The 27855-nt window shown below is 36.9% G+C and overlaps 1 protein-coding gene and 1 long non-coding RNA gene across 3 annotated transcripts in view; both read right to left on the bottom strand.

Annotated features, from left to right (window-relative positions):
• The window catches only part of Nckap5 (NCK associated protein 5), a 786161-nt gene that overhangs the window by 655866 nt on the left and 102440 nt on the right, over positions 1–27855 (bottom strand). The gene's annotated exons all lie outside the window — the stretch shown is intronic.
• Positions 259–27855, bottom strand: LOC125350756. The gene is made up of 5 exons (XR_007210811.1): positions 27697–27855; positions 20505–20512; positions 16544–16549; positions 795–800; positions 259–269 (listed from the first exon to the last, which is right to left on the bottom strand). It is a non-coding gene; the product is annotated as an uncharacterized LOC125350756 (long non-coding RNA).

The following is a 27855-nucleotide window of genomic DNA, read 5'->3' as shown; positions in this document are numbered from 1 at the left end:
GTGCAGGCAACTGGGAAATTAATAATGAGGTCCAAGGTAGAATCTGGTTGTATATCTACTAAAGTGTTGGTATGATTGTATAAATATTTATAAATGAATTCCCAACAAAGTATTCTCTCATTGTCCTAGATATTCATTGCTTACACACTTGGGATAAAAGAAAGATTCCAAGAATACTTGCAAAGATATTTTAGATTAAGAGGGTCAGAAATTCTTAAAGATAAGCCAGGATATATTTGGTGAGCTAAATGTTTACCTCCTCTTTCCTTCTCTATTTGGTTGGGTGGTACATGATAAGAAGAGAAAAGTGACTATCTTTAAAATGCTCCTTTTCAAGAATCATAAATATAGAGAGAAGCAATGTCAACAACAGATAAACTAATGACCACATTCTAGAAATAATTTTAAAGGGAGTTTTCTTTTTGTCTCACACTGGAGATCAGAGTTAACTTGGAGAGAGTCAAGAGGGTGAAGGAGACAGATGAGAGCTGGGTGGTCTGGGTCCAATCCCACTGCAGCCTTTATATTAACTGGATGTTTGGGGATGTGTCATAAAACTCTACATTCCTCATCTTTAAAAGAGGGTCAATAATGGCAAGACATTACACTATGTTGTTGTAAAAATGAAGTGGGCTAAACATGCAGAAAATACTATTTAACAATGCTTAGAACATACCACTATGAGACTGCAAGAACCTTGAGAGAGTAGGTAGTCCAGGACAAACAGTTGACTCTAAAGAATTTAATACCAGAATGTCTTTTAAAGGATAAGATTCTCTTCTATCTAATTCAACACAGGACTCAATAAAATAGTCAGCTTCCAAAATCTATTCCATCTACATACCTGGAGGTTTTAGCAGGATGACTAATGACAGAACAATGAACAGTATTAACAAAAACCCACAAAAATTACTGAAGACATGTAAGAATCTTAACACAAATCCAAATTATTTTGAATTAATGCAGAACCCTGTCCCACCCATTTCTTCTTGGATGGTAAGACTATGACTATTACACCATCTGGGATGGGTCAAGATTAAGAAGAGATTCTGATCTCATCCTTAAGTAATCCTTTATTCAAGTGAGGTTTGGGGAGTGGGTGGGATGTTTCAGAGAAGATTTTCAAATGACATAGATTCACTAATAAAATAAATGCCCAGGAGCTGACTTAGCTTCCTTAATCTCCAGAACATGTGAAAAAACACAATATCTCTAGCTACTTTTTATCCTGCAAAATCCCAGAGTTGTTTAACTTTTTAAAAAAAAAAAATCCATGTACTTAATAGTCACATCACTCACCACAGAAATGTAGTTCTTGTTTCTGGAGTAAAAGAGAGTAATGTTTTTAATAAGGCATTGCAAGATAATAGGATGACTAGACACATAGCTCACATCACTAAAATGCAGACAGACACTGGCTTTACTAAGTGGGAAGACAGCCAGCCTTACAGGGCTTACCAGAGTGTGGTGAGAGTATCCTAGATTCTTCCTTAGACAGCAGTGGATAAGTAAGGCAGAGTGAATGGTTGAATGAACACATAAAGTTAGAGAGAGTAACTTGCCTATAATTTCAGTCAAAAAGCAAGATCTTTTCCATTCTCTGGATGCATTCAATCTGAAACATTGGTGTGTAGCCAGTGGCCACACTGTGGACGTGGGTAATGAATGTTATTAGCTGGGTCCCTTTGATGTTTCCAATGCTTCTCTGTCCCCTTGGTGCTGTTGGTGCTGTTCTCCTATCTCACTGGTCATCTAAACATGGGCTCCTCATTGACACTCCCCTTATGTGACTGGAGGTGTTCCATGGTTGTCATTGAGACCCTTCACTTTCAACATGGCTCATACCTAACCCTGTCTTCTAGGATGAGATAGCAACTCCTTGTGAAGTAGTTGAGTATTTCAATTCCAAATATCCAATCATTTTGAATACTCCATAATCTGAAGGGGCTTTTTTGTTGTTGTTTTGAGTACTGACTGCCACTGTGTTATGAACATTCCCCACCTGACTTCATGTGACAGGTTGCAAACTAGCTACTGGTATAGTCACAATGCTATTCAAACACATCCAGACTATGAGTATAGGTGCATTTTAAGCAAAAAGGAATTTTATGTTTAGACTTGATTACCATTCTCAAGATCCAATATTATATATGTCCACATATTTCAAAATGTGGGGAGAAAAGTCTCAAATAAGCCAGGTGCCAGTGGCTCATGCCTGTACTCCTAACTACTCAGGAAGTTGAGATCTGAGGATCATGATCTGAGGATCATCTGGGCAGAAAAGTCCCCATGAGACTCTTATCTCCAATAAACTATTAAAAAAAAAAAAAAAGGAAGTTGCACTGTAGCTCAAAGTAGTAGAATGCTAGCCTTGAGTTCAAAAAGGCTCAAGGTCAGTGGCCAGGCCCTGCATTCAAACCCCAGGACCAGCCAAAAAAATAATAATTCTAAGTACATTTTGGATAAGGAATACCTCAGATGAAATATCTCCACCCAGACTTCCAAGCAGGAAACTGGCCTTTTTAGCTGACACCCTCTATCACCCAAGTGCAACTGGCTGTCAATTCTTGCTACATTCGCTTTCTTTTCAAATCTATCCTTGTATCCCAACTATTACTTGTGTATTCCAATCTATCATCTTCTCTCACATGAATTTCAACCATTTAAACCATTAGGGGTTGTCAGGATGCATATGAGAACCACATGGGGAGTTGGAAACCTGACTAATGTGTGGATCATTCTTCCCCCACCAGAGATATGGCTTGATTCAGAACTGAGAAGGGGCAGCCACTGGTAATTCTTTTTAAAATCTTGAGAGCTTGTTTGGAGGTTCTAGCAGGGGAATGCAGCTACTCGTATACCCTTGACCGAAGACCGGTCCTCCTCTATCGGGTATGGTCATCCTCTTTGACCAAGAGCGCAGCTTCGGGAGGAACGCACATGGAGCCGTGAGGGAGGAAGGGGACACCCGCCTAGCCAGCCAGATCAGCCGAATCAACCCTGGTGATCAATGGGGTGGCAGATGTGGCAGCCAGATCGCCCTCACATTCCTTTCTAAAATCTTTACATGAGTTTTGTGGAGTCAGACCTAGGAGTCTCCTAAGCCATCTTTCCACCTCTAACCTTGGCCTCCTCTAGGACCATGCATTAAAAAAAGCACCAGTGTAATCTTCCTAAAATGTCCATTTGCCACTCTGCTTAAACCCCTTCAATGCTTGCCCTTAATATAGAAAACAAAGTACAAATTCTACAGACTTCGCTCATAGTCCTGCCATTCTCTGCCTCTCATTCCATGCCACCTGCTATGTCGTCTGACCTGTACCTGCCATTCCAAACTTATATTCATGTCTTTCTCTTTGCTTGGCATGTTGACCTTTACTTGATGAACTACTTGTTCTTAAAGACAGAGCTTCCTTGACATCTTCCTAAGAAGTCTGCTTTTTCTTTCTTGTGTCCAGGAACTCCTCTGTTCATGCACTACCCTGTGCTGATCTAGGTGAGTATATTATACTAAATCATTTATAATACATACCTGGATCTCCCTCTGAGTCCACTGACTCACAATATTCACGATTTTAACTTTTGCCTCTTTCCAGTGACCCAGAATGGCCTCTTTCACTCTCAAGAACATGGATGACACATGGTGACTTCCCTACCTGTGAAGTCACGGAGGTTAAAAGCATGATTGTATTCTTTGCTGCAATCTCAATACCCAATACTTTTCCTAAAGGTAGCTAATTGCTCATATGCTTGAAAGTGAAGGAGGGAAGGAATGGAGCATGTACCTGGAAAACTACTCAATCATTTTCAATAGTGTATGGTAACTGTTGGAAGGGCTCCACAACAAACAAACAAATTGGCACACGTTTACTTCTTAAAAATGCACATTTGGAGAGTATACTCAAGTTTTCTCTCTCAGTATAATATCACTTTTCAAACATTTTTCTTTGTTGCTTGTCATAGTAGGGGTACTAGAATGCAACCATGCAGTCAGCAGATGGGTGAAAAATCAAAATATAGAAGATTCCTGGGAGCAGCCTCTGGAAGCAGTTCTTCAAGAATAGATCTGCCTTTTTGCAGACTTAGACTTGGGCTCTGGTATCAGCCTGTCTGTATTTGTGTTGTGTTCCTCTGCTTTGACAATTCTCTAAGCCGTCTTTCACTAGAGGATGTAAAGAATGTCTATCTGGTGTATTTTTTTTTGTAGATTAAGTTGAAAAAAATCGATGCAGTGTTTACTGTGCTGCCTGCCCTAGAAGAGACTTTTATAAAATAATACTACTCAATAAAAATATCTATTTGACTCAATAGAGTTAAAATTATATTTTACTTGAGAAAGATATTTGCCTACATTCAAAAATACTCTCAAAACACACTATTCCAGAATGTTGTAACTGTAAAGATTCCAACCCAATTCTCCCCTGAGATCTTTGTAACTGGAGTTGCTAATGGAACTAGTGTTATTTCTTTACTCTGTAATTTGGACTGAAGTCCGCACCTTGCCTGTTCACTACTACCCATTAGTGGAAACCAAAATACCAAGGCTAGACTCAAATTCAGTGTGAGCCACAGGTGATGTTGGGTGCCAGCTATTGGCAGCATGGCATAAAAAGAAATTAATGCTCTTGCCAGTGTTGGGAATATCACCACCATCTGCCTATTAAAAATATTTACTTTTTTAGCTGAAATACCAGGGGATACTTGGGTGTCTGTATGAACAGTGCTTTGAGGTAGAACTCATTGACATGACATGGAAAGCTTTGCATAAATAAATTCTTTCATGATTATTCTTGTGACATATCCATATCATCAGATTGCAAAGTAAGATTGTGAGGACAAAATCATCCCAATTACTTACACATAACTCTAGCTTCCAATTCAGATCTATAGATAATTTTGCATAAAGTATATAAAAGCTGCTTTTGGAAAAATGAGCTAAAAAGCAGATAAAAGATTGGAAGATTAAAGATCAAGGTTATAATGAATGCCTTTGGAGTTAGACAGCCATAGATTTGAGTAAATAAAACAATTAAATGTCTGAAATCTAAACTAAATATTGTAAATATTTTGATATTAAGTAGCATTTAATTGCAACAAATATTAGTCTCAATGAAAATGGGAATGATTACTAAATAATAGTACTATCTAATAATAGTACTTAAGATAAAAATGATTTGATTGTGCTTTGTTTTGTTCCATCCTCTCTTACTGCTGCTCTTGTTGGTGATTTTAAATCAATCCTCAAATATTAACATAGACTTAAAGTCTAGATTTAATAATTTCAATTTTCTCTGAGAAATCAGTGGGTCAACACAAAACTATGGAAATGGAATTGAGATATTTGCCTTTTCATAACCAGAGGGCATGATAACTTGTTCTAAAACTGTTTGATCTTGTTACATCTCTGCTGAATACTTTTGAGTCATGTAAGGATATAGAATGCCTTTTATTCAAAAGCTTCCAAAAGAGAGATTACATCGACAGAAATTCAGAGCAAGCTGCTGAAAGGCAGTATTAATCCTGATCCTAGGGTATTATAATAAATATTTGACAGGAATCCAAATTTTCCTGTAGCCTTCCAATAAGAAGATAATCTTTCATAATTTTAACTGTGAAAGGGGAGGATTTGATCTTTTGAAATGGAAAGGGTGAGCTTAATTGAATTTCCTTCTTTGGGTTCTTTAAAGATGGCACCGGATTGAATCATATTCAATTAGTGATTGTACCTGGATACATTGCTCTTTTCAGATGCTGAAAATTTACCCAAGCTCAGAAAAAGATGTAGGAGGTGACAGTGCTAATTCAACACTTAAAAGAGGAAGCATTCATGGGAGTAAAGACCTATATCAGTGTCATTCATTTATATGACCCTTAAGCAGGGTCAGCCATTTTTCTTGACCAATTGCTGATGTGAGCAGAAACTTGTGTGGATTATTTCACTTTACATATTTTTTCCAAGTATATCCATTTCCTTGCAAATGAAGCAAATCAGGCTCAGAGAAGTTAAAAAATGAGTTTTTCTCTCCAATGGGGAAGTTAGATCAAAATCATAAATACATTTGTAAATGTGTACAGGGTTATATGTATATATGCACAAACATGTGAATTAAAGTAGGGTAAAAGCAGAGGAGGATTCCAATACTATAATTTCTTTGAACAACTAATGTACAAGTTTAACAAAATGAATACCAAGAAGCTGGAATATGTGGATTGGAGGGGGGTTAAGGCAAGGGGGAGGTGATAGACAAATAGAGCAAGAGTGGGCAAATGCAGTTCTAATGTTCACTGTACACATGTGAAAATGAAACTAGGTAAACTAGGATGAGTGAGGTTGGGAGAGGTGGGGGAGAATGATAATAGGGGTGCCATTAATCAAGATGCATTATACTTGTAACTGTCATGTTGAATTGATACTGATACCTCTTCATGCAACTACTTAAGGATAATATTAACAAAAAATGGGGTGCATCTGAGCATATAAAATAATATTCATTGAAATGAATTCCAGGTAGTGGGAACAATAAGGTTTTTTTTCTTTGTTGCTCTTTTTGTTTTCCTTTTCTCTTATTTGTTCATTTATCTCTCTTTGGGAGGGTAAGGAGGAGTACAGAAATTGTGGGACAAAGGGTAAACAAATGAAGCCGTGATACTCACCAGACACTATGTGGAAAATAAAATATACGACTTGTGAATAGGGATGGGAGGGAAAAATGGGGAGAGAGGAAAAGGGGTCACATTGTTCAAAAAGAAGTGTAGTCTTTATCTATCTTATGTAACTGTAACCCCTCTGTACATCACCTTTACAATAAAAGTTAAAAAACAAAAACATGTGTAACACTGGATATCACCTATCGAGGAAAGTAAATGCATAAATGTTGCAAATAATAAGAAGGGTATCCCCTTCTGACTTGTCCCCCATCACACACATCACATCAAATAGAGCTGGCTATTCCAATATCTAAAGACTGCTTCCATAAGCAGTCTTTAGGGGGATAGGGATAGAGAGCTGGAGTCATAGATGATATTGATCTTCTTAAAAAAGATATATTAGAATATATTCTCTAGAGAAGATCTGAATACATTGCCATGTATGGTTTTTCTAAGAGATACTTGAGGAGAGCAAGTTAGATCTGTACTTAGGCTATTGCATCCATCTGAAACATCATGTACCTTGTAATGAAGTTCATCAGTGTCAAAAATTAAGGTAGTATATGGGCTAGGTCAGCACAATGTGGTTTGTTCAACTAGGTGAAAGTTTTGGTAGAAATGAAAGAAAAACATTAATGAGTTGGATGTACTGGCTCATGCTTGTAATACTAACTACTTGACAGATGGAGACCAGAAGAATTGTGGTTTGAGGGTAGACCAGATAAAAACTTTGAGAGATACATCTCATCCAATACAAAGATGTTTCAGATGGTTCTGACCTATGATGCTAGCTAGGCTAAGTAAATTAGATAGTCCGGAGCAGCTCAGCAAAAAAAGGAAGACCCTACTGAACAATAACAAAAGCAAAAAGGGCTGAGAAGGTAGCTAAAGTGTAGAGCATCTATCTGCCTAGCAAGCGCAAGGCTCTGAGTACAAAACCTAGACAGACACACACAGACACAGACACAGACACACACACACACACACACACACGTGCAGGCATGCACATACACTTGATAAGAAAGGCTGGGCACCAGTAGTGCACATCTATAATCCTGGCAACTTAGAAACCTAAGCTCTGAATAGCTCTGTTCAAAGCCAGCCAGGAGAGAAAAGCCCGTGAGAGTCTTATCTCCAATTAACCACCCAATAGCCCCAGGAAGTAGGAATGTGGCTGAAGTGGTAGAGCACCAGCCCTGAGGAAAAAAGCTAATGGAGAGCATGAAGCACTGAGTTCAAGCCCCACTAATAGCGTGTGCACCCCCCCCACACACACATACACAATTGCTAAGGAGGCCTCGTCACAAGATCCCCAAAGTCACATATCTGTTAGATTTCATAGCTTGGAAAAATGATTTGGGGATTCCAAGAAAGAGTATGATATGAACTTAAAACAATGAAATTAAAATAAGGCAATAAATTAATTTTATAAGATTTCATAAAATGGACCACCTCTAACAATCCCTATTTCACATTGTTTCATTCTCTGAACTTACCCCTCTTCTTTTCCCATATCATTTAACATGTGGCCCTTCTAGGCTATTTCCATTGTTTCAGACCTTTCTAGAGCCAACTCATGGCAAATTACTATCAATCTTTACAGAGACTTCTCTGTATCATTTTGTTCCAATAGTCCCTCTGCCATGGAAATTCTATGAAGCACATTCTTCTCCTTACCCCCAAGTACAATGCAACTACATTGCAAGTTAAGGGAAACTGAGAGGCATGCCTAAGAAGCTTTCAGAATGGAACAAAATCTAACAACAAAAAAGAACAACTGAGGAGTATAGACAGAATGTGGTTCTGTAGGAAAATTTACCCAGACTGTGGAGGAAGGCAAATTGCCAGAGGGTAGCCTGTGGCTTCCAGTAGGAAGATCAGGTAGATGTCAGATAAAGCCTGTTTTTCCTGGTAGACACATCAGACACAAAGGATGCTGTTCTGACATCCTGAAAGGGCAGGTATTATCTCACACCTGATCACTGTGCAATGCTAGAATGGGAGTGTAGATATCCGGCACAGGCAGGAAGGAAGAAGGGGTGGTAGGGAGCAAGGAGTAGGTAAGAAAGAGTTGCGGTAATAAGGTTGAACTGATGATGATTGTAGATAGAGTTACAAAAAAAGAAGAAAAGAAAACAGGCAGGAGGTTGTAACTAAAGCAATCCTGTGCTGAATTGATTTGCCTCCTTCCTCTATGCCTGCACTCTATCCCTGGACACCATTGATGAGATCCAGCCTTGCCTGGGACTGTTTTACAAGTCACTCACTGCTCCCTTCTGCCCTCTGAGGAAATCATTGTCTGCATTTGTGGTTGGGAAGATTTTTCTTCCCAAGGGGCATGTGGCAATCCCGGAGACATTTATGACAGTCACATTGGAAAGGTACCACTAGTAAGTATGGGGTGGAGGCCAGCCTTGCTGTAAAACATCCTACCAAGCACAGGGCAATTCCATAGCAAAGCATGTCATGGTTGAAAAAAAATCTGTTCTCCACCATAGATATGTCCCCAAACTCTCACTTCCATAGTGAAAATACCAGGTGAAAAGTGATTTCTCTTTCTTCTCTGTGCTGCCGGGTCTCTGTCAGCTTTTCACCTGGAACTGGACACAGATACACCTGGACTTATGGAGTCTTTTGCTGAGCAGAAACAATGTAGACAGTGTGCCTCCCGCTCCTCTCTCTCCTACTTTTGCTTCCCTTCACTGTCCTCTACATTCTCTTTTTCTCATACCTTCTTTCTCATAACTCTGAGGTTTGATCTCGGGCCCTTACAGTTCCTAGGTAGGTACCACACTCCCATCCTTTTTTTTTTTTTTAATGTTTCAGGTAAAGTCTTCCATATTTTTGTCTAGACCCAGTATTAGCATGCAACCCTCCTACTTATGCCTCAGTTTATGTGGCTGAGATCTCTCAGGCCAGCACCATCATACCTGATTTATTCATTGAGATGATATTTTAATAATGTTTTGCCTGGGCTAGCCTTTAACTTTGATCCTCCCATTCTCCACCTTCTGAGTAGCTGAACCACTGTGTCTAGAGCCTAGTGCTCTTTTCTAGAAGTTTTTGAAATAAAGAATCTGGAAGGCTTTTCAATTGGTAAGTTTCAGACAATTTCAAACCCCTAACCTAGACAATGGGTTGCTTTAATCTGCATGAGAGATAAATTATTATGCAAAATAACAAAAACATAACAAGTATGGAATTTAATGAAACCACAATTTTTGTTTTGTTTTGTTTTTGTTGCCAGTCCTGGGGCATGAACTCAGGGCCTGAGAGCACTGTCCCTGGCTTCTTTTTGCTCAAGGCTAGCACTCTACCTCTTGAGCCACAGCGCCACTTCTGGCTTTTTTCTATATATGTGGTGCTGAGGAATTGAACCCAGGGCTTCATCTATACGAGGTGAGCACTTTACCACTAGGCGATATTCCCAGCTCCTGAAACCACAATTTATATTGTGCATAAATGCTGTTTTTTAAGATGGCTTTTTCTGGCAGTCTAATTCATTGTCCATAGTATTTATTTCTCATGATTGACCTACATAAGGATTTTATAGGTGATAGATATTTGGTACCCGGATGATCTATCTGTTCCATTCCATTTGTCAAAGGAGGAATGAGAAAACAGAAAATAAGTATCTAGAGGAAGATTCTTGGCCCTATGTGAGTGCAATGGAATTTTATCAACAAAGGCTTCCCAACTTTTCCCAATCGTAAAGGAAGGCACCAGTGGAGAGGTTTTTGTTTTGGTGTTTTATTCTGCTTCTTGAAATTGCTTTAAAATACCTGTTCCTCTGGGACAGAGAAGCTGAGAATTCGTTCCTCCTTCTCTTTCTTTCCTATCAAAATGGAGGTTAGGGAACTCTGCCCTCCTTATCTGGCAGGGTGTTAAAGGGATCAAGATAGATAAGAAAAGTGAGACTCTAATCTAAAGCCAGAAGTCTCTCAGTGGATGTTATCTGGGGGATTGGCTGGGGCTCTGTGGCTGTTTTCCTTCTCTATACTCTGATCTTTGCTTTTCCCTTTATTGAACCAAGCAGAACCCTAGTCAGACCTCTCCCTGAATTAGATTGCAGGCACCTATGAACCATGCTTAACACCTGGGGCTGGGTGTAGCCTTGTTTCTGCTTCAGATTTACCTGTCTTCCCACATTCCAGTTACCATCCACTTCTAAAACTCCACCATAGGCTAGGATATACTTCATAGGAACAATGGTTTTTAACCATTTCTTTGCCTTTAAAAAGCCCAAAAGGCCCAACCTGCTGCCATGTGATAATAAAACTAACAAATGAAACAAATAATAACAAACTCCAGCAAATGAAACTCAAGAGTCATTTAGCTAACTTCACATAAATACACAAAATGTTATTTTTTTTGCTATTGACTGATATATTTGGGAAAGGCAACAATTTATCAAAAGGCCATTCTCCTTAAAAATTTGGCAAGTTGACAAATTTAACTATTTTCCTCATGTTTCTCTGCTTTGAAACAGTTCTTAAATCTAGGCAGGTCTTAGTTAATACTAGAAATACATTTTTGTTTTTATCAAGAATATTTTGTAAATTGAATCTTGTGGATTTACAGACTCACAAATGATTATATGAAAATGGTTTTTAAAAACAACATTGAATAAGGTATTGTGGAGGACATAATGATGTTTAAAATAAAATTAAAAGCAAATATTTTAAAAATAAGATTAAGTCTTAAGTGTCTTTTATGACAGTTTTCATAAAAATCTTATGTAGTTTGTTCTTATAATCACCATTTTACAGATGAGAAAGCAAGCTCATTTTGGCAGGCCTTGGGATAAAATCCCATGCCTCTGAACTCAAATTCCAAATCCTTCTTACCGCATAGTACTCTGGTGTTCATTTTGTAGGAAGTAAAGTGTCCTGGACAGGAGCAAAACAAAAAGAGCTGTTTAGTTCTTCCAGAGGGTAATACTGTTTTCAGGAATGAAAGGAAAAGGTTGAATAAGGTCATTTTAGTAGATCTAGGGAGAGGCTGGGATTTTTGACAGGAATGGAAGAGAAAGAAAAGGAAAGGAACAAGGGGCATGTGAGCAAAAACAAAGAGGTTAGGGTAGGGGATGAAAAGGTAAAGAATTTTTAGAGACTGCCAATTGAATAGTTTCCTATAATCTGTAGCCCCTAGAACAACAACAAACAGGCAATAAGCCATGAAGGTAGGTTGCCCCCAACCTCATTACTGGACTAGGAGACTAAGTCATCCCTCGGTGTCCAGTAGAAGCCAGTGCATATGCATGCGTGGCTGTGGCTGTTTTTCTAAGTAGATAATGGTGTAATAGACTGAAGTTTAGGGGAAATTCACCTTGCTTTCATGTAAGATAGAGCTGAACAGACAGATGATAAAGACCATATCACGGCAGGAAACTAGGAAGTCTATGGTGCAGTGGTCCAAGAAAAAATAGAGTGATCACAGGAAAGGGTGAAAAGGCAAAGATAGGGGAAACAGCATAATCAGAAAATCTAGGGGCTGGGAATATGGCTTTGTCTTTTTGTAGAGGGAAGAATTCAGGGCTTCAAGGCACACTGTACCTCTGTCTACGGTCTTCTATTTTGCTATTCTAAGAGTAGCCAGTTGGTAGAGTTTGCACCAGAAATATCCCCCCAAATCTTATGTAATAAAGGCTTGGTAATAAACCTATGGCCCTAGTGGGAAGAGGTTAAAACTTTAAGACACAGAATCTACTTGGAAGGGTTATTGAGGCAAGGACCTTCAAGTGTTTATTGGAGTCCAGCTCTCTCTCTTTGCTTCCTAGTTACCATGAACTTGCAAAGACCCATGGCACACACTTCAGCCAGAATATTCTGCTTCCCTATAGACCCAAAAGCAACCTGCATGAACTGAAACCACCACCATTGTAAGCTAAAAATAAACCTTTTTTTCTTACAAACTGGCTAGCTCAGGTATTTTGTTACAGTGCTAGAAAGCTAACACACCAGTTTAGGTTCATCTGGTTGAGACTGGGTTTTATACACAGTACTCCAATCACTGTCCATATGTATGGATCACTGGGCCTATACACCTCTAAGATCTCTGCTGAATACGCTCACCACACCAGAGCAAGCATGCCTATTGATTATATGATAAATAGAATGACACAAGACAACAGGCACAACAGCATAACAAAGCAGACACAGGTTGGGATTATAGAATCTTAAGTCTGTCTACTTAAAATGTATACTTAAAATATATACTTTCATCCTATCAAAGGATTTTGGTTATTTTAGCTTCTGGAATAAAAGTATTATTCTTTCATTGGATGTAGTCTCCTTTTGACAGGATTCTTGCCAGTTCACAGGCAGCATGGTAATTCTTTTCTTCTTCTTTTTTTTAAATCTCAAGGAGTAATAACACAACTTTTGAGCTTCTGGGTGCACCTTCAGCCATTACAGCATGGGGAACCTCACACATTTCAGTGACTTGGAAGGAAGAACAAGCCCAAATTTGACTAATCCTTTCTGTATAGCGTTGTGTCAAGTAATCCAATTGTTTATCCTGAGCAGTCAAGAGGAAAGACTTGTTAAATCTAAAACAAAAGTGGCAAATCTAAGTGCTTCATTTGATTTCTTTCAAGATTTCTTCAAAGATTACAAATTGAACTTTGCCTAGGAATGCATATTTGGACGTGGGTTTTTTTTTTTTTTCTGAAAGCATTTTTACCCTTTCAGAAAGTCTATTGATACAAGAAGAGCCCAAGTTTTGTTAGCTATATTAGCTTTTCAGTCTTTATACTTCTTAAACTATCTAGCTATCTTTGTCCTTACTTTAAAAGAACATAGACTGACAAGAGGCTGGTCTGCCAGACACATGGGCACCAGGATCCAAAGACAAGGGTTTTCTTGATGGCCTTTTATTCCTTGCTATGGATTTGATGCTCTCTCTCAAACTTTGTAAATTCTTCCACAAGACAACCTAACATAAAACTTCACTTCCACTAGATCTAAAGCACGAGGTCAATGATTATTTTAGATCCACTTTGCATACCTTTTGCATATAGAAGAGTAGCTGCTATATAAGTCCTTGGTGACTCATTGGATGAACAAATGAATGAATGTTTTGAGAACTGCTATTCTTATTTACATCAGAAATTGAATTTCTTCCTCTAATTTTTATTCCATTTTTCTCAAAGTTAGTCCAAAAATTCATAGCATTTGTATCCTTAGGCATAAGTAAATGTAAATATATCTTAACTCAAAAAATTTACAGCAACTTCATAACGTATTAGTCATGAAACTTGTAAAAATATGTGACTGAGAAGTCATAGACTACCGAGAATACAGGTTCTTCTTGTGATAGAAATACCAGATCAAGCTATCTCTGTAATTTGAAACATTTGGATTTTGGGGTCTCTTCTAACATACAGAATTCTTTTTTTTTTTTTTTGTCTGTTGCAGGACTTGAACTTGGGGCCTGCATGCCATCCCTGAGCCATTTTGCACAAGGCTAGCAATTCTACCACTTTGAGCCATAGCTCCACTTCTAGATTTTGAGCGGTTAATTGGAAATAAGATTTGCAAACAGACTTTTCTGCATTGGTAGGCTTCTAAGCATAATCCTCAGATCTCAAGCTCCTGAATAGCTAGGACTACAGGCATGAGCCACCAGTGCCCAGCTCATAGAGAAGAAATGTATTCACTGCCTTATATATGAAACTGTAACCCTTCTGTACATTACATTAACAATAAATTAATTAAAAAGAAATTGCAGAGGTTTCCTCTAAGACACAGAAGTTGGTGTTAATGATATGATTGTCCAACTTCTAATTTTCTCTGTCTACAAAGACCTATACACCAATCTGAGTGGCTTTCACATTGATGTGACCGTAGATATGGCATATTCTCTTTATTGATTTGGATAATAAATGTAAGTTGAAATATGCTACCAGTACACTGTATCCAAATCTCACAGTTTTACAGAATTTTATTTCAAAGGAAATAAAGCTTGAACCAAGAACTCTCAGAAGTTTCACAGTAGAATTTTCATCAGTTGTTTCTAGTGCCTGAGGAGTTGGTGACATGTCTGTGTCTTGATGTTTTCATACCCAGCTGGCCCACGGAACTTTGCAGATAGTTCCAATAACAAGTTACCAAAGATAAATCTCATAGAAACATTCATTGATATGTCTGAATTTGGCCAATTGAGAAAAGACAGGATCATCTGAATCTTTTCTTAAATAAACACATAACCAAACAACCTTTGAAAATTAGAAATAAAAAGGCTTATTTGTTCAACCCAAGCCTGCCCATGAAATCTTCAAACCAACATCCCAAGTTCCATCAGACAATGTCATCTTGAACCATATACACTCTTGGTTATTAATCTCTGAATACATGCCATGAATTCATCAAACTTAACTTAGGATGTAATAATTCTTTTAGAATACACTTATTTTCACTACAATCAGACCAGTCCAATATAGAGCCAGATGATGACTTCCCTCTTTCCCTTAATTCAGCCACTGGTGAAATTATCTTTCTGGGAGCCAGTCATATTGTGATTATTAAATACATATTATTATCAAGGCAATATTTCTCTGATGATATAATTGTAAATTTGATTAACAAACCATGCCAGCCTTTACATTTGTTTCTTCTAAATATCATTATAAAATATATTTAACATTTTTCTTTGGCCAGAACTTGAAAGTCAACCATGCACTATCTATCCTCCAGAGAAATAACCATGGCTTCTATTGTCTCTACTGACACCATAGACCAAAAAACTTGAACATCCTATAGCTATAAAAAGAAGTACAACAAAAGCTATGAAAGTCTTCTTCTAGTTGACATCAGGGGCCCTTTGAAGGCAAAAAAATCACCAAAGATATAACCCATCAAAAAGTATAAGCATCCAGAGATCACAACCCCACTTTTTCACAAAGGTAAATGAGGAACCCTGGGACAAATACCCACATGCTTGGTTAAAACAATGTGCCAGTAGAGACCAGGTCTGCAAAACAACAAACTTCTTTTCAAATGGTATTTCCACAGGTTTGGGTCAGCGACTTTACATTATGTATCTAAAACCAAACAACTACTAAACATAAAAGGTCTAGAATAAACCTATCAGTGGATCACAATTGCTCAACAGCTATGTACACATGATCATATAAGACGAGGATAAGCAAAAACAACTCCAAGAAGACACAGGAGGATTCTACTGTTGACATTATCTTTAAAGTTCTAGGTGAATTTCCTGTGGTGTACCCTACATGGTTACTGTATATGATTTTGGTACACTGGATATTGTATATATGCCTACCTGATCTAGGGAAGGGAAAGAAAAGTGAGGGTATAAGATATCACAAGAAATGGATGAACTGCCTTATAATGTAACTGTACCCCCTTTTCACAACACCTTGTCAATAAAATTTAATTTAAAAAAAGAAGGGGAAAAAAACAATGAAAAAATGTGCCAAGAAAAAGAGACAAAAGCACTAGTTCACGGTTCAAGCAGTGAATATTGCATTAAATATACTCTCCTCATAATTCATGTCCAGTGGGTATCTTTGAGTGTGACTTATTTAGAAATAGAGGCTTTGCAGACATGGTCAAGTTAGGAGGAGGGTCATATTGGGTTAGAATGGCTTTAACCAATAACCATTACCCTCAAGTAGGCATATTTAGACAAGAACAATGCAAAGGTGAAAATGAAGGTAGGGACTAGACCAATGTTGCCACAAACCAAGAGTTGCCCAACGCTAGAGAGACAAAGGATTCTTCCCTGGAGACATTAAAGGGAATGAGGCTTTCAAGTCTACAGGACTTGGAGACAATGAACTTCCATTCTGTCAAGTCACCCCTGTTATGGGTAACTTGTTAGAGCCATTGTGAAAAATGAACATGCTGTGTCCCCTATGGAGACTGTACACCGCTCTCTTCTGCTTGCCTACAACAGACAGCACAGTGTCTGGCCCTTGGGTTAGCACTGGCCTCAGAGGTTACATCTCTCTTGAATGGACACTGCTCAGTCAATAAATGATGACCATCTGGCACTTAAGCAATACATTCCTTAAAATGGTTAACAATTATTTACTGAGTTGAATTCTTCAACTTCCTATTCCATCATAATTTTACTGAAAGTAGGAACTAGACTTTTTTTTAATATCAAATAAAAAGACAAACCTCAACTGGGTTGGCGGTTACACATCACAGCATATGAACACATCTGTAGTGATTCTGCATGTGTGGTATAGCATGACAGACTGTTGGAAAAACTGGACTGAGGAGCGAATGATTCAGGTAGGATTAAGTAGGAATAATTTATCCTTATAAACAATAGTAAGATATTATACTCTAAAACATCATGCTAGAACATATGAAAGAAAATATGAAGTAAAGTTATACATACTAAATAGATTTCTACTGAGACAAAAACTTAAATGAATTTGTCCATTTTATTACATTTATTTTTTCTTTCATTTTCTGAATCTTTTGTGCTGTCCTGATCTTGAATTTTTAACCTATGGTAAATGAGAATAGAAGAAATCTGCAGTAGAAATGTTCTCATTAGACTTCTCTATAGTATAAGAAATGGTCTCTAAAGTAGGAAATTCTATAATCAGTAAAGTGTTCTCAGGGATTCTTAAGTGGGATCCAGAGCCATTCTTCACCTCACCATTCATTGATCATCAGCAATCACTAAAAGCAAAGCAAGTTCCCCAAGAACTCACCTTTGCTTCCCTTATACTACAAAGAACTGAAGGACATTTTGGAAGAGTAAGTCAGATCATACTCACAAAATCAGAGACAGATGTCTCTGTGGCCTAGCAGCACAGAAGTTAAGACTCTATTTCAGTAGTCAAGTTTGTTTTCTGTGAAACAGTGAGTTGCAGTGTCTTGCCTGACTTCTAGCCAGTTTTTTCCCCAGAATGCGATACATAGTCCTGTAATAATCACTCAGCAGCACATAATTTTCATTTCCGATCAAAGAAGTATATTTACTTCTTGAGGGAAACATTTCTTCTGTGTGATTTCACCACCAAGCCTTCCCTTTCCATAGCAAGGAAGAGAGAGTCAGGTATCAGTACCTATTGACCAAATGACTCATATTCCTCATGTGGAAAGATGTTAAGTAACCCCACAATCCCAGAAACTCAACCCTGAAAATCAATTATGCCTTGACTACTTCTAGTCTAAACGACAAGGTTGGCTTATTAATGGATACTTGGCTAATAATATCACTAAGAACAAGTCTTCTCAACTCAATGAAGTGTTGGAAATTTCAAACGTTTCCCTTCTAAAAAAAGAAGAGTGTGTGGTCTTTTCCTCATACACAATTATGTATACATTGAGTGATGAGGTGGGGACATACTTGCATGGTACAGCAAATTTAGAAGAGATTTCTAGTAAAGAAAAGATTCCTTGTAGCATTCTTTAGGACTGGTGATCTAGCCAATGAGTCCGGTGAAACAGTTACCCAGTTCACCTTCCCACATTACTAATTTGATTCTCTGAGATAGAGACGAAAATGACTGACTGGCCAAAAATAATAATGTTTGGCTCAAAAGTAACACTATGTCAAAATGCAACTTCCTCTCCTGTCCTTGAGAGGACTGTTCTCCATGGATGCATGTACCAACTACACTGAAGAGCATCTCTATTCCACAGACAAGGGACTATTTGAAGCATAGTGTGAAGTGCAACCTTCTGAAAGAAGCTTGGTACTTCTTGGGAAAAATCAGCATCTGCAAGCAGTGTAAATGGGACATGGTGAAGCCCTGAGTAAAACCAATATGGGCTCAGGAAGGAAATCCATTGATGCAGAACAATCCATGAGCTGTAAATTTAGACGTATGCCTGATAACATGGAATGGAGATGGTCACTGAACCTCACTAGCCAACTTTATTTGCAACTGGATAACATTTAGATGTCATTCATATCTAAATGACACTAAGGAGGGAAGCAGGATGTGGGAGCAGGTGACACTCTGCCTAGATACTAGCTCCTCAAGTGATTCCTGTATAAACAGTTTCTAAAGTATAAGATGTTGACATGATAGAAGGCTATCAGAGGAAGCAGTGTGGAATTGATCTGTCAGACTATTCAGAGCAAGACTGAAGCTTAAAATTCAAAGAAAAACAAACAAAGAAACACAAAGTGCTATATAGTTTCACACATCTTCATTTTGTATTCACAGCGCCAAGTCCCACTTCTAGAAAGCAAGAATGATCCATTCCTTTGAGTTACTGGTGCTAGAAACTGATGCTTTTTGGCATTCCATGGTAATTATAATTTATTCCTTTATATTCCTAGTGAACTACCTGAGGAATCCTCCCTCCTTTTCCTGGCATATTACACAATGGTTGAATAAATGAACACATATACAAAGTGGGTAGGTATAAAACAAATCATGTAGTATTCAATAAAAAATTTTAAATTTTTATAAACAACAACAACAAAATGATTATTTCCTCTTCTTCCTCTACTTCTTCCTCTTTCCTTCTTTTTCTTCATCACACAATCATATACTGAAGAGTGGGAAACGGTAGTAAATTAAGAATGAAGGCTGTGAGTATTCTACCTAATTATCTGATCACTCAATCAGAAACATTATGGTAATTACAAAATCCTAAATTCAAAGATTATGAAAAATGTTTATCATCTACCCATATCAAGACATTTATAGAACAGCAGAAAAAAAAAACCCTTGAAATCCTTCATCTCTTTAAACCAACTAATAGTTCTAGAGCAAACTACAATAATCTCAGCAGGGTAAATCTCACGTCTTTGAACAAACCTGAAAATTGATTCTGGATAACAGTAATTAAATAATTTCACATTGAATACATATTCCAGAGATATTACTAATAGATGTCCAAAATCCTTATGATTAAAAACACACTGGATTTCTATTCATGAAGTATGAATTCTGTTTATAAAGTACAATACCAAAAAATGAAATTCTCTTGGAAATTGACAAAAGGAGATGTATTCACTCAGTAAAATATAAGGTAGCCAGTATAAATAGCATTTATTCAAATATTATGATTCCATTGGCAAGTACTGATAAGATAGTATTCACGTAAGAGGGAAATGAAAGAAAGATATACCCAGTGTCATCTCTAGTGAAAAGAAAGAAGGAAGAAAGAAAAAAGGTAGGGAGGAAAGAAAAAAGGTAGATGGGAAAGATGGATGGACATAATACTAGATGAGTTTTCTTTTCTTGAACTCTTATTGGTATATTTATAATTAACAAGTACTATTAAAAATGTAAATATGTTAATAATAAACTGCAAAAAATAAAGTTGAAAATAAGTGACAAAGGGACATGTGGTTTTAATCTCCCCTGCCAAAAAAAAAGATCACTGACCAACTTGTCATCTTAATTTTATAATTCATCATACAATTCTGATTCATTTTTTAATAATAATCTGAAAACAGCAATAGTTTTCTGCTAGATTATGTGTGAAATCACCAACTAAAGAATGTTTATTAAGATGATCCTAGAGTAAGAAATAAAGCAAGATGGTAAGGAACTAAGTGATAAAGCCTACATCTCAAAATCCACTTGTAAATAATGTTTTGAAAGAGAATCTGGGTCTTAGAGGACAGGAAATGGACACTGGATAGTATAATTATAAATGGAATTAGCCATTAATTGTGTGATGATATATCTAAGATAGATAGACAGACAGACAGATAGATCATTGCAAAATAAGTGCATACAGAATTATAGCTCAGTGACTGAAGCTATTGATCTATATATGTTCATTACCTGAAGTAAGACTTCAGAAAATGGAGAACATCATTGGAAATTGTGATAACAGTGCTTTAATTCCTTTCTTATCTGGTCAGGGTTCACATGAAACAATGCAATAGTTGTTGAATACTCCTATCTCTCAACATTTGTTGTCAACCTTTTAGATCAAAACAGTGCAGTTCCACACTCAAGTCCTTTGCTGTCCAAGAATGAGGCTGTTCAGCATTTCAGATTTCAGCTTCTAAAAGAACTGAAGTGCTTTTGACATGGCTAAGATTTACAGAATAACCATACCTATCATACCAATGAAGCCCAGTAAGGCATAAACATTTCTACCATCTACCAATGGCTCAACATCTAAAGGATGTCTGGATATATAGGTAGTGTGAGCCTATATACTTTCAGGGATCTTACAATTTCTTCCAGCTTTCATTGTAAAGGTCGCAGTATTCTTATCTACAATTAAAAAGCCATTTTGGACCAGTCAAGATATTCCTTAGTTTCTGGTAACCCTTCAAAATTGAAAATAATTAGGATATTCTCACAGATTTAAAATACCTGGATAGAGGCTTTTTATTCAAAGGATCTGAATTGAGAAGATGTGTGACATGTCTTAATTGACAAGAGTGTAGTTTTCAATTTGGGTGAAAACATCTTTTGAATACAGCAGATTCTGTCAGATTATAAATGCAATAAAGTTTCCACCTGGAACTGATAGGAAGGGTAAATAGTAATTTTCCAAAGGTCATTTCTTAAAGAGCTTAAAGAGAAAGGTGAAAATATATTTTTTCTGAGAAATATTACTGATAAGAAAATTATATTGGCACCCGTTGAATTACATAGTGTAGGGAGACTGACTACATTAGCTAGAATTATTAAAGAAGTTGCTAAGCCATGAGAACAAGCCCAGGCCCATATAGACTACCTAAAAGATAAAACAGTAGTTATTTTACAACTAAGACATGTACTTACATATTTATAAAAATACATGATGATTTGTGTCCATTGTGGGTTTTTTTGGCTAGAAACACGATTTTCTAACTGTTACAAAAAGGAGTTTTTATTCCACTTTGGCTTATTTCAAGTAATGCCAAAAAGCAAGTTTATTTATTTTTTCAGTACTGGAGTTTGAACTTGGGGGCTCATTGTTAGAAGGCAAATGCTCTATTTCTCATGCTTCTTTTTATTTTATTTTTTCCCCTTTTTCTCAGTATGGGAGTGTGAATGTGTGTGATGCTCTGTTGGCTGGCATGTTCAATTGCTTGGCTGGTATTCTACTATTTGAGTCACACCTTCAGTCCAGTTTTGGAGTTTTTTTTGCTACTTATTTTAGAGATACAGTCTCCGAGATTTTTTTTTTTTTTTTTTGGTAGTGGGGGCAGCGGGGGGGGGGGGGCGAAGCTAACTTGAAATCATGATCTTCTGACCTCAGCTTCCTGAATAGCTAAGATTACAGGCATGAGCCACTACTGATACCTGGTCCCTTTTTTGTTTTTAATTTGTTTTTCAGATAATCTATCACACTCACTTTTCCTTGGCCAGCCTTGGATTAGAATCCTATAACTATCATCTCCCGAATGGGTGCTATACAAACAACTATCATACATAGTCTCTGACCCAGGATATCTCTTGTAGAGGCAGACAAATGAAAAGGTCTCCACAATTTTGGGGGGCATGATAATAATAACTCAATCTTGATAATTCATTTTGCATAAAGTTTAAAGTGATAAATGTCAGTGCAGTTGATGCCTGTATCTATTCCCTTTGAAATTCAAGGTCAATTGTTCAAAACTTCTTTATGAATATTAAAATTATGAATTTCACTCCTTTTAGGCCTTATTATAGCCATGTAGTTTTAGTCATTTTCATTGGACAGGTTTTCTTATGTCTTTATTATTACTGTAGTTCACCATTCGCCTTTTACCACTAGGCCTGACATATCCCATCATTGCTCAGAATGCTCTACTCTATAGAATACATATACAGTTAGGCCAGATAGTGATCATTGTCCATTTAGTGAAATTCCTAATCTGCTTCTCTGCATTGTGTATTTCAAAATACTTTGTTAGCCAAGTGCTGGTGGCTCATGCTGTGTAGCCAGCTATTCAGGAGGCTGAGATCTGAGAATCATGGTACAAAGCCAGCCAGGGCAGGAAAGTCCAAGTGAGCCTTTGATCTCCAACTTACCACCAGAAAACTGGAAGTGGCTCAAAGTAGTTGAGTGCTAGCCTTTAGTAAATGCTCGGGGTTAGAGCCCAGGCCCTGAGTTTAAGTCCTATTACTGACAAAAAAAAAAAGCCTTTCCTAATTATTCAAATTCTGATCAGACATTAATATTCCTTCACATCGACATGGGCTTCATCCACCATTATCATATTAAAAACAAAAAGAAAAAGAACATGTGAAATTAAGACAGAGACCTTTACTGAAGGAGTTCAGTTGTTCTGAGAAATAAGTTTAATATGTTTGTTCCTATATAAGAGCAGGACTTAAGCCACTTTTTCATGTTTGAAAACTTGACAACCAAAAAATCACTAAGACTTCATCACAAGCATTTAGCATCATCCATGTTAGATGTCAATAAATCCACTATATAAATTAGTCAGGGAAAAATGTGTACCATTACTTATTTTTTCATACCACAGGAGCGAAACAGAAGCCGAAGTCCACTAAATCGAGTAGTATCAAAATGAATAGTTGTCCAGTCTCTATATTTGTTGAGGGATAATATATCTTGGTTGGTTCTCTGCACATTTATTGCCTTATCAACAATGATATCATCACTTTGTGATCCAAGGTAATGACTAGCAAAAGGCATCATTTAAAATGAGGCGTGGGCTGGGAATGTGGCTTAGTAGTATGCTTGCCTTGCATGCATGAAGCCCTGGGTTCGATTCCTCAGTACCACATAGACAGAAAAATCCAAAAGTGGTGCTGTGGCTCAAGTGGTAGATTGTTATCCTTGAGCAAAAGAAGCTCAGGGACAGTGCTTAGGCCCTGAGTCCAAGCCCCAGGACTGGCAATAAAAACAAAACATAAATAAATAAAAAAGGTGGGACCTGTGGCAGAGACCAGGAGTTTCCTGCTAAGTTTTCATTATTTCACTTATTCTTCACTAACAAAAACTTAATAGTACAGGGGTGGCAATCCTCTCAACTGCAAAACATGTCCTAAGCTTCTTTGAAGAATGAAGTTACAACTGAGTGTTAAGCAGAAGGTATTGCCTTTATGGAACTTTTGAGAAAACTCATAGTACCTGATTCAGCAACTACCCTTTTCTTTCTCCCTTTTCCCATCTTCCATAGAGACACCAGTTACCATATTGTGATCTGACATAACTTTGAAGTGACTTTGAGAGTGAAAGCCCCACAAGAAGGACAGAAAATATAAAAAAAATTACAGCTTCCTGATAAAATCCAAAGATCAAAAGTGTCAGTTCTTAGTCACCTTCCTCTGTAACTTGCATTACACAAGAAAGCTCAACCCTTTGTAAGCCTTAATACTTTTGGTCTCTTACTTGTAAGTGTATAAAACTCCAAAATTATGTAATAGCTTTATTAGTTGTGAGTTTGAAGGACACTACTGACCCCCCAAACCAGAAATATATTAGTCTTAAATTATTTTCCCACATCTGATAACATGTCAGATCTGGGAGAATGATGGAAAGGGTGGCTTTGATCAAGAAGCACTCGACATTTATATACATCCATTAAATTGTAACCCCCTTGTATAATCTTTTGAAGTTCAGAAAAATAAATGATTGAACAAAAACTGATGCTATTTTTACAAGTACATATTTTCTGGATACTTTAGCTAAGACGGTGAATAAAATTTACCAGCCCAAGCAGATAGCAGACCTACCAATTTAACCACATGAATCTCAGCAGGCACACATTTGCTTACAAAAGTAATCAAGAGTTAGGTACATCTGTAGTGTAATAATAACCTTGCATTTTATTTCCTATCTGGCCTAAGCAGAGTTTCATTAAACTACTCCAGGGCTATGAGCTTAATCTGAGACATGCAGCACGGAGGCAAAGAGGCCTCAGGTAAGAGCAGATGCTTACTCAGGACAAGAATGCATCATATTTCATACAAAGAAGGGGCTTGACTTCCAGAGGGAGATGTATGATGAGGAGAAGGATTCCATCGAACAAAGTGGCTCCCATGTGGCCTTCCTGGTGCCAGGAAAAATTGGATTAAATAACTTCTGATGGCCTCATCCAGGCTAAAATTTCAATGATCTTTATTAACTTCCATTAATCATGTAATCATCTTTCCATTTTGTAACTGAATTTACAGCATTTTAAGATAATGGCTTCTAGAGTCTGTAAAGACAAAGTTAAAATATGCCCCCCAAGGGTTACCCTTTCTTTAGGTTGGATATCAAATCCTGACACAGAGAATTATTTTCTATCTGATGTACAGGGAAAGAACACCTATGCCATATCCCAGGAAGAATGGTAATGCAATCTTCATCTGCACAATTCAACAGCAGAGACTTGAAAGATTCTAGAGTTCAACGTCTAGTGTAAAATATTCAAGGGGTAAACTATAAAGTAATTATTTTTAGATACTCTAAAGGAATGAGAGCTTATGGAAAAATATTCAAAACAATCAATAATATAGACAAAAAATAATAGTCTTGGGCTAGAGATGTATCTTAGTGATAAAGCCCTTTGCCTTGGGCCCCTAGCCCTGAGTTTGATCCTCACACATAAAGAGAAAAAAATTCAATCGTGCCAAAGTGGGAAGATACTTAACGAAATTCAATAACATTCACTTGTGTAATTTGGAAAAGGAAACACAAAAATACATTCTTCAAGAACACATTTTCCATTTTCTTAATTAAGCAAGTAACTTCAAAGTCCTTTTTCATTTTTTCACGTAAAAGAACAATGTTTACTTATGCAAAGGAAATGGTTCATTTTGGAATTTCTGACAATTCTAGTAAGATAAAATTAGTAAGATTTTCTGCCTTGTCATTTACTTAAATTAATACAGGGGCATGCACCCCTATGGCTATCATTTACTGTGAATCATCCTTGATGACAATTCAATGGTGCTCTCTGCTGCAGCCAGCGATCTGGTCTGAGCTATGCTCTCTTGCTACCAAGCCTGGTGGCTATCTTAAAAATTCTAAGTTCCAGAAACATCAATGAAACTTTCATTCCATTTACACTAAACAAATAGATTCAAGGAATAACTTTTACTGAGTTTAGAAGAGTGGCTTATGTACTGACAAGCAAGTAGCTAGACTCATATTTCTTGGATTTGTGAGAATCTACTATAGGTCAAGGTAGAAAAAAGAGATCTAGCATTAATCATGCAGCATATCAGAAGATTTCAACATTAAAAGCAATGTCTCTGTGCTGATGTTTCTAGATGATTTCTCTGAGGCTTCCCAGAGGAATAAGCAAGAGCCATTTAATCCTGGCCTTCCTTTAACCTTGAATCTCAAATTTAGACTTGTATTGTTATCTCTAAGTGAGTGTATACTTATTAGTAAAAGATTGGACAGCTTAGGGAGGAGAACTGATAACAGTGAAGGAAAGGGTGATGGAGGATTATTACGTTCAATAGATAATGATAATAGAATCATGAAATCTGTTCAAATTATTTTCCAAATGGGGAAAGAAGAGGTAAGAAAAGTCAGAGGAGAGGTTAATTGTATCAAAGTATATTATATGTGTGTATGCAGATATCACCATGAAATCCCTTTAATTAATATAAGCTAAAACAAGAATTGAAAGAATACCATGTGAATGATTTGACTTTCGTTGTTAAATGAAAATGCTTAAAACACATTGAAGATCTCAGAATTGTTTGATATTTCTACTCTCTGCTACTTCTACATTCATGAATATACTGAAATTCAATTCTCAGAGTAAAATGGAGAGGATTCTGCTTATCTGTAGAGGTAGACTAGTCATTATTTTCAGCTTCCTATGTGAATGATAAAAATTTTATTCAACTCATATCATACAAGAAGTTAACAAATATGGAATGAACATCTGATATCCACACTGAAGTGTGATATTTACGCCTACTAGAAAGTAAGTTTATTTTCATGGACTAGAAATGAGGAGGTTTTCCTACTCTAAACACTGAGCTCAATATTGCATCTCTTTGATTACTTACAATATGTGCAAGTAGAAGAGACAAAGATTCACATGAAATAGAATAAAGTAAATCAGCTCCTATTTACTAGTTAGAAAAAAGTGCTGTTTGAGGCTAATGTTTATTTATTTTTATTATTTTTAGACTCAACTCCATCCCCTTGGATAAGAGCAGTCTAGTGAAATTTCCCTTTTTTATCCCTTCAACACTAATAAGGAAATTAGCTACCCAGTGTGCACTGGTCCTCATTAGATGCTTTGCCACTCAGCAAAGGCTCACTTACTGAGCTGATAATAGAGAGGCTGATATACATCCATTAATGAATTATTGTATTGCCTGACATTGCTTTGAGCTACCTTATTTTAAAATTAATGGCAAAATAAATCTTAAATGGAAATATATTTTAATGTTATGCATATCTATCACCTATTTGAGCAGTATAATCTAACACTGGTTTGGCTATAAACATATATTACTGCTAAGTATCAAAGGAGCTCAAAAGTACCCACCAATATACTTCATATTACAAACATGTATAATTAAATTTATACTTTTTAGGAAAGTATAAATGAAATACATTTAGTAGAATAACACCATGAACATGTAATGCTTATGAAACCACAAAATAAAATTTATTTAACTTTTAACTAGAATTGACATGTGCTAAGTATAAATTGTAGCATAAAATATTTTTCCTTTAACCAACAATAAATGCACCTGTATAAGTTAATTATAGGTAAGCAACTTACTTTTGAGAAGGGTTTTTTTATTAACTAAAATGCCCTCTTGTTGATAGGTTTGTTCTTCATATGTCACTTCTACAAAAGGGCTAATATTTAATGTCATAATAGCAATTTCAAAATTAAGCCAAATTATAGAATGTGCAGTATTTAGGCTAAATCAGAATATTGCTTGTTGCTTTTGGAGAAAAACACAACTACCTTTTGATATAATAAAAAGAAGCATTAAAATGACTTGTTTTTAATTTACTTTTTAAAGAGAAGGCTAAATTGGCTCTTATGTTGGACTATATGAAATCTAAATGCTATATATTCTTCATATTGTTGACAAGACGTGATGAGGCTAGGTGAAAGAAAAGGGGCAGGAGGATGAGTCATTGCTAGGTCTTTGAAATCTTAATGCTATTAATATTTGAGAGCTTGTTTGGAGGTTCTAGCAGGGGAGTGAAACTACTCGTATACCCTTGACCAAAGACCGGTCCTCCTCTATCCGGGATGGTCGTCCTCTTCGACCAAGTGCGCAGCTTCGGGAGGGACACACATGGAGAGGTGAGGGAGGAAGGGGACACCCGCCTAGCCAGCCAGATCAGCAGAATCAACCCTGGCGATCAATGGGGTGAC

Source organism: Perognathus longimembris, chromosome 4, assembly GCF_023159225.1.
Source record: "Perognathus longimembris pacificus isolate PPM17 chromosome 4, ASM2315922v1, whole genome shotgun sequence".
NCBI lineage: Eukaryota > Metazoa > Chordata > Mammalia > Rodentia > Heteromyidae > Perognathus > Perognathus longimembris.
Note: the sequence above shows the minus strand (reverse complement) of the source record. Positions and strands in the feature narration are given on the sequence as shown.